This window comes from Arachis stenosperma, chromosome 4 (assembly GCF_014773155.1).
Source record: "Arachis stenosperma cultivar V10309 chromosome 4, arast.V10309.gnm1.PFL2, whole genome shotgun sequence".
Taxonomy (NCBI): domain Eukaryota; kingdom Viridiplantae; phylum Streptophyta; class Magnoliopsida; order Fabales; family Fabaceae; genus Arachis; species Arachis stenosperma.
This window is the reverse complement of record NC_080380.1, coordinates 101,062,937-101,071,483: the sequence shown is the minus strand read 5'-3', so window position 1 is coordinate 101,071,483 and position 8,547 is coordinate 101,062,937. Positions and strand designations below refer to the sequence as shown.

At 38.4% G+C, this 8,547-nt stretch overlaps 1 non-coding gene across 1 annotated transcript; it reads right to left on the bottom strand.

Annotated features, from left to right (window-relative positions):
* Positions 1–1,423: 1,423 nt before the first annotated feature.
* LOC130978845 (small nucleolar RNA R71) lies at positions 1,424–1,527 on the bottom strand. Its single transcript, XR_009086456.1, has one exon. It is a non-coding gene; the product is annotated as a small nucleolar RNA R71 (small nucleolar RNA).
* Between the last annotated feature and the right edge of the window lie 7,020 nt (positions 1,528–8,547).

Genomic DNA, 8,547 nt, shown 5'->3' with positions numbered 1-8,547 from the left:
GTGATCGAACATCATCTCTTCTTATGAACATTTAAACCAAGGGATTGGGAATTTGTTTGTTTTTAGAGAGAATTGGTGAGCCAAGGGATTGGGATCCAATCATATAAGATTGCCAAGCAAAATTCAATGAACGCATTGGTTGAGGAAGGGATAAAAATGTTTTGATTCGGAGATCTCAATATCTCCTGAAACCCAATGAATTCCCCATTTCTGATCTACCACTTTCTCTTTACATTCTGCAATTAAATTCATGCAATCACCCCGATCCCTTTTTAATTTCAGCAATTTAGCTTCTCGCTCTTTAATTCATGCAATTTAAGATTCCGCAATTTCAACTTCTTGCCATTTACGTTTCCCGCCAATTTTACATTCCGCAATTCTCATCTAAATCTTGATTCCGCTCAACTAGAACACACTTCTAATCCGAATTGCTCACTCAACCAATCCTTGTGGGATTCGACCTCACTCTATTGTGAGTTTTTACTTGACGATAACCGGTGCACTTGCCGGAAGGAATTTTTGCCGATCGTGCAATTTCCTAAAATCGTAGCTATCAAGTTTATGGCGCCGTTGCCGGGGATTGGTTTTCGATTGACAATTCTCAAATTGGAAGTTAACTAGATTGAGCATTTTTCTTGTTTTGTTAATTCAGTTCAAGTTACTTGTTGAATTTTAATTTCTGCACTCTGTTACTTGCTTTCTTTCTTTATGCCTTTAAATTCAAGCAACTAACTCACTGACTCACTAACTATTTGAATTAATTCCTGAACTGCTCTAACCATACTCTTCCATTAACCAAGAGTATTTCACTTGTTTGTTGCCTGTGCTGTGTTCTTGTATGATAGGTAGGAGAGGAGAGACATCAACTCCTCCATACACCGAACCAGAGAGGACCCTTCAAAGACTTAGAAGGGAAGCAAGAGGGAAGAGAGTACTGGGAGAAGAAGAATCTGAAGGAGAATCTGAGGACAATTTTGAGGAAGCTCTAGATCTCAACATGGATAGAGAAGTTCACAACCATGAGAGAGCTGATGGAAACAATGCCATTCCCGAGAGAAGGGTTCTTGGTTCATACATAAACCCAACCTCTGGGAATTGTGGTAGCAGCATTCAGAAACCACCCATTCAGGCTAACAATTTTGAACTCAAACCACAGCTAATATCACTGGTGGAGAATCATTGTTCATTTGGTGGGAGTGCTAATGAAGATCCAAACCAACATCTCACAAAATTCCTGAGAATTTGCGACACTGTGAAGTCCAATGGAGTCTAGGAAGATGCCTATAAACTGCTCTTGTTCCCATTTTCACTTAGGGACAAGGCAGCTAAGTGGCTGGAATCATTCCCAAGGGGGAGCCTAACAACCTGGGATGAGGTGGAAAGCAAGTTTCTGGCACGTTTCTACCCCCCACAAAAGGTCAATAGGCTTCGATCTGAGGTTCAGACTTTTAGACAACAAGATGGTGAAACTCTCTACGAGGCATGGGAGAGGTTCAAGGATTTGACAAGGAAATGCCCACCAGACATGTTTCATGACTGGGTGCAATTGCATATTTTCTATGATGGACTTTCTTATGAATCAAGGAAGGCTGTAGACCATTCATCAGGAGGTTCATTGAACAGGAAAAAGACTGTGGAAGAAGCCATTGAAGTGATTGAGACAGTGGCTGAGAATGAGTACTACTATGCTTCAGAGAGACACAAAACTAAGGGAGTCATGGAGCTGAACCATGTTGATACAATTCTAGCCCAAAACAAGGTGTTTGCCAAGCAACTAGCAGAGCTCATCAGGAAATTAGAAACAAATCAAGTGGCTGCAATACACACACAAGATCAAGAGGAGGTAAGCAAAGAAGGAGGTGATTGGGAAGAGGCCAATTATGTAGGAAATCAACAAAGGCAACCATATGATCCACATTCCAACACTTACAACCCAGGCTGGAAAAACCACCCAAACTTTGGGTGGGGAAACCAGCAAACCCAACCACAAAACCATAAACCTTACAACCCCAACCAACATAACAATTCCACATACCAAAACTCCAACCAAAGATCATACCAAGCCACACAAAACACTTACTCCCAACCACCATATCATGGCCAAAATAATCAACCTGCCCAACCTAATCCGAACCAACAATTTCAAGATCAATTAAACAGGATAGATGATGCGCATAATCTTGTTATGCTGCGATTTTTTTAGGAAATTGCACGAACGGCAAAATTCCTTCCGGCAAGTGCACCGGTTATCTTCAAGTAAAAACTCACAATAGAGTGAGGTCGAATCCCACAAGGATTGGTTGAATGAGCAATTCGAATTAGAAGTTTGTTTAGTTGAGCGGAATCAACTTTTGGATGTGAATTGCATAAAGTAAATGTGGCAGGAAACGTAAATTGCAAGGAATTGAAATTGCATAAACTTAAATTGCGAGAATTAAGGTGCGAGAAAGTAAATTGCTGAAATTAAAAGGGAATTGGGGTGATTGCATGAATTGAAATTTGCAAAATGTAAATAGAAAGTGTAGATCAGAAATAGGGGTTCATTGGGGTCAGGAGATATTGAAATCTCCGAATCAAAACATTTTCATCTCTTCCTCAACCAATGCATTCATTGAATCTTGCTTGGCAATCTTATATGATTGGATCCCAATTCCTTGGCTCACCAATTCTCTCTAAAAACAAACAAATTCCCAATCCCTTGGTTTAAATGTTCATAAGAAGAGATGATGCTTGATCACTGATTATACCACACAGTTTCATGAACCACAATTTGGTAGGATTACATGTCACAATATCCATCCAAACCCCAATCCAATTCACTGTGAGAAAGCTTCTCTAGCATGAATCCATCATTCCTTTCCCAAGGTTCCGAAGGATTCCAATTATGGGTAGTTTCTTTCCCAAGACAACTACCCAATGGAATTAGATCGAGAAGCTTTCTAACAAAATTCAAGAGAAAAGATTGAAGAAGAAGATAAAACTATTATTGATTCATTGAATTACAATAGAGCTCCCTAACCCAATGAAGGGGGTTTAGTGAGTCATAGCTCTGAATTCAATTACAAAGTATGAAAAAATAGCAAAATGATCAAAAGTTCCAAAGTGTCCAAAAGTCCCAACTAACTTCAATTCTATCCTATTTATACACTTTCTAAATTGAGCTTCTGTTGAGTTTCTTGGGCTTTGAGGCTTTTTCTTGAATTCCTTTTGCTTTGGGTTTATGATCCATAATCCTGATGAGGCTGTGATCCAATTCTGTAACATTCATTGAGCAATTTTAGTGATAAACAAATAATGACACAAGACTCAACAAATTGAAGTTCCAGACTCATCAATTCTTCCGGCCCAATCCCATAAACCATGATATTCAATTGGGTTTCATACCATAATACGTTTGAGTTAATATTTGTGCTCAAATACTAACTTAAACTTCAATATATTTGGCCCAGAAACCCTTTCAAAAGGTGGCGTTTAAGTTGAAGTTTAAGTTTCAGTTTAAGGTTAAACTGAAACTTAAACGTGGAATTGGAAGAAAGCAACCCAGGAGGGTAATTAATCGAACACGTTTAAGCTTCAGTTTAAGGTTAAACTGAAGCTTAAACGTGGAAATGAAGATTGCAACCCCTGGAGGCAATTCTGGTCGAACACGTTTAAGCTCCAGTTTGAGGTCAAACTGGAGCTTAAACGTGGAAATGAGAAGGCAACCCTGGAGGAGCAAAAACGCCGAACACGTTTAAGCTCCAGTTTGACCTTAAACTGGAGCTTAAACGTGGGAATGAAGAAGGTAGCCCAGGAGTGTGAATGGGTCGAACACGTTTAAGCTCCAGTTTGAGGTCAAACTGGAGCTTAAACGTGGAAATGGCTTCCTGGTGCATAATGTGGTTCGAACACGTTTAACCTCCAGTTTAAGGTTAAACTGGAGGTTAAACGTGGAAATGCTCCCTTGGTGCCATTCTCATTCTGGCGTTTAACCTTCAGTTCAAGGTTAAACTGGAGGTTAAACGCCAGTTTCCTCTTTTCTTAGCTTTCATGATTCTGGCGTTTAACCTTCAGTTTAACCTTAAACTGAAGGTTAAACGCCACTTTCAGCTTTGATGCATTTCCTATTCTGGCGTTTAACTTCCAGTTTAAGGTTAAACTGGAGGTTAAACGCCACTTTCAGATTCTCCACATGTGATCTTCAAGCTTCCTTTATTGATTTTGTTGCTTCCTTGCCTAGCCTCTTCTTCCCTGAAATCATCCACACAATTGCATCAAAGTATTGCAAAATTTCATGAGAAGTCTTCCATTCATAGCATTCAAGTAATATAACTAAAAACTCATGGAATTTGCATCAAAATTACACTTGTTTGGATGGTTCATTGCTTTGTTGTTCATTTAACCATTCTTGGTTACTTTAAGCTCAAGAAAATGCATAAAACAACTAAAACTAACAGAAAAATGCTAGTGAAGACATATCCTGGTTGGTTTAATTTCTTCAGTTAAACCAAGCTTTCTGATAGTAGATGCAGGTATTAGGTTGATACTTGCCCCAAGATCACATAAAGCTTGTTTGGTGCAAGTGCCCTCTAATGTGCATGGTATCATAAAGCTCCCAGGATCTTTAAGCTTCTCAGGTAAGCTTTTCAGAATGACTGCACTGCATTCTTCAGTGAGGTAAACTTTTTCAGTTTCTCTCCAATCCTTCTTATGGCTTAAGATCTCTTTCATGAACTTAGCATAAGAGGGTATTTGCTCAAGTGCTTCTGCAAACGGAATCTTTATTTCAAGAGTCCTGAGATAGTCTGCAAAGCGGGCAAATTGCTTATCCTGTTCCGCTTGGCGGAGTTTTTGAGGATAAGGCATTTTGGCTTTGTATTCCTCAACTTTAGTTGCTGCAGGTTTATTACCTACAGAAGTGGGTTGGGAAGCCTTTTTAGAAGGGTTGTTATCAGCACTTGTATGTGACTGATTCCCCACTGGTATTTGAATGCCAGTGGTGGGAGCTGGAGTGGCGTTAGACGCCACTTCCTTGTTTGTTACTGGCGTTTGAATGCCAGAACCATGCTCCCTTTGGGCGTTCAACGCCGGATTCATGCTTGTTTCTGGCGTTGAACGCCAGGAATGAGCATGGTCTGGGCGTTCAGCGCCAGCTTTATTCCTCTCTGGGCTCTGATTGTCCTCAGAGGGATTTTGAGTATCCACCTGTTCATTTCTTGGGTTCCTGCTACTTTGAAGTGAGGTATTTAATGTTTTCCCACTTCTAAATTGAACTGCTTGGCATTCTTCTGTTATTTGTTTTGACAGTTGCTTTTCTGTCTGCTTTAATTGTACTTCCATGTTCCTGTTAGCCATTCTTGTTTCCTGTAATATTTCCTTGAATTCGGCTAGCTGCTGAGTTAGAAAATCTAATTGCTGATTGAATTCATTAGCCTAATCCACTGGATTGAGTTCTGCAGTTACTGTTTTAGCTTCTTCCTTCATAGGGGATTCACTGCTTAGGTACAGATGCTGATTTCTGGCAACTGTATCAATAAGCTCTTGAGCTTCTTCAATTGTTTTTCTCATGTGTATAGATCCACCAGCTGAGTGGTCTAGAGAAATCTGAGCTTTTTCTGTAAGCCCATAGTAGAAGATGTCTAATTGCACCCATTCTGAAAACATTTCAGAGGGGCATTTTCTTAGCATCTCTCTGTATCTCTCCCAAGCATCATAAAGGGATTCATTATCTCCTTGTTTGAAGCCTTGAATGTTTAGCCTTAGCTGTGTCATTCGTTTGGGAGGGAAATAGTGATTCAGGAATTTTTCTGACAGCTGTTTCCATGTTTTTATGCTGTTCTTAGACTGGTTATTTAACCACCTCTTAGCTTGATCTTTTACAGCAAATGGAAACAGTAATAATCTATAGACATCCTGATCTACTTCCTTATCATGTACTGTATCAGCAATTTGCAGAAATTGTGCCAGAAACTCTGTAGGTTCTTCATGTGGAAGACCAGAATACTGGCAGTTTTGCTGCACCATGATAATGAGCTGAGGATTCAGCTCAAAGCTACTAACTCCAATGGAGGGTATACAGATACTACTCCCATATGAAGCAGTAGTGGGGTTAGCATATGACTCCAGAGTCCTCTTGTTTTGTCCATTCATACTTACTGCCATAATGGAATACAAGGGATAATTTATATGTTGATTTTATTTATTTTATAGATGTGGAATAAAAATGGAATATATATAAAAAATTTGAAAATATTTTGTGAAAATTTTTTTTTTTTCGAAAAAAAATTGAAATTGAAATCTGAATTTTATATAAAAATTTCGAAAATATAGTTTTTAAAATTAGTTAGAAAAGATATTTTTTTTTTTTGAAATTTGAATTTTATGATGAAAGAGAAAAACACACAAAAGACACAAGACTTAAAATTTTTAGATCTAATGCTCCTTATTTTCGAAAATTTTGGAGAGAAAACACCAAGGAACACCAAACTTAAAAATTTTAAGATCAAGACACAAGAAAAACTCAAGAACACCTTGAAGATTCACAAGAACACCAAACTTAAATTTTTTTTTTTGAAAACCAAGACAATTTTTCGAAAATTATATTAAAATTAACAAGAAAACACCAAACTTAGAGTTTGGCACAAGATTAAATCAAGAAAAATTATTTTTGAAAAAGGATTTTAAAAAGAAAGTGCCTAATTGCTAAGAATATAAATCCCCGCTATAATCAACTGAGCTAAAAATGTAATGTATTTTAAAGATGTGTTATTTTTATGGATAAAAGTTTAATTCTTGAAAGTTAATGTTTTGAAAAAGCACAAGAAAACAGAAAGACACAAAACAAGAAAAACTTGAGATCAAACAAGAAAAATAAGCAAGAACAACTTGAAGATCAAGGAAGAGCCAAGAACACTAACACGAAAATTTTAAAGAAAATATAAAATATGCAATTAACACCAAACTTAGAATAAGACACTAAACTCACGAAAAATTAACAGTTAATTAAGAAAAATAATATTTTTGAAAAGAAATTTTTGAAAAGAAACTATCCTATCAAAATTTAATGACTCTGTAACAACAAAAATAAATTATTCCTAATCTAAGAAATAAAATATGCCTTCAATTGTTCAAACTCAATAATCCCCGGCAACGGCGCCAAAAACTTGGTGCACGAATTTGTGATCCGCACAACTAACCAGCAAGTGCACTGGGTCGTCCAAGTAATACCTTACGTGAGTAAGGGTCGATCCCACGGAGATTATTGGCTTGAAGCAATCAATGTTTATTTTATTAATCTTAGTCAGGAGGCCAATAGGATTTAAAAAGTGAAATTACCAGATTTGATTATAAAAATAAAAGAGAATAACAGTGTTACTTGTTGTGCAGTAATGAGAAACATGTTGGAGTTTTGGAGATGCTTTGTCCTTTGAATTTCTACTTTTCCTTGAAATCCTCTTTCCACACACAAGGTTCCTTCCATGGCAAGCTCTATGTAGGGTGTCACCGTTGTCAATGGCTACCTCCCATCCTCTCAGTGAAAACGTTCCTATGCTCTGTCACAGCACGGCTAATCATCTGTCGGTTCTCAATCAGGTTGGAATAGAATCCATTGATTCTTTTGCGTCTGTCACTAACGCCCAGCCTTCAGGAGTTTGAAGCTCGTCACAGTCATTCAATCCCGGAATCCTACTCGGAATACCACAGACAAGGTTTAGACTTTCCGGATTCTCATGAATGCCGCCATCAATCCGGCTTATACCACGAAGATTCTGATTAACGAATCTAAGAGATATTCATTCAATCTGATGTAGAACGGAGGTGGTTGTCAGGCACACGTTCATGGATTGAGGAAGGTGATGAGTGTCACGGATCATCACCTTCTTCACAATTAAGCGCGAATAAACATCTTAGATAAGAACAAGCGTGTTTGAATGGAAAACAAAGGAATTGTATTAAATCATCGAGACGCTGCAGAGCTCCTCACCCCCAACAATGGAGTTTAGAGACTCATGCCGTCAAAAAGTATGTAATTCAGATCTGAAAATGTCATGAGATCCAGGATAAGTCTCTAAAAGTTGTTTAAATAGTAAACTAGTAACCTAGGTTTACAGAAAATGAGTAAACTAAGATAATTGGTGCAGAAATCCACTTCTGGGGCCCACTTGGTGTGTGCTGGGGCTGAGATTAAAGCTATCCACGAGTAGAGGCCTTTCTTGGCGTTAAACTCCAGGTTATGACGTGTTTTGGGCGTTCAACTCCGGATCATGACGTTTTTCTGGCGTTTAACTCCAGACAGCAACATGTACTTGGCGTTCAACGCCAAGTTACGTCGTCTATTCTCGTGCAAAGTATGGACTATTATATATTGCTGGAAAGCCCTGGATGTCTACTTTCCAACGCCGTTAAGAGCGCGCCAATTGGACTCCTGTAGCTCCAGAAAATCCATTTTGAGTGCAGGGAGGTCAGGATCCAACAGCATCAGCCGTCCTTTTTCAGCCTCAGTCAGATTTTTGCTCAGCTCCCTCAATTTCAGCCAGAAAATACCTGAAATCATAGAAAAATACACAC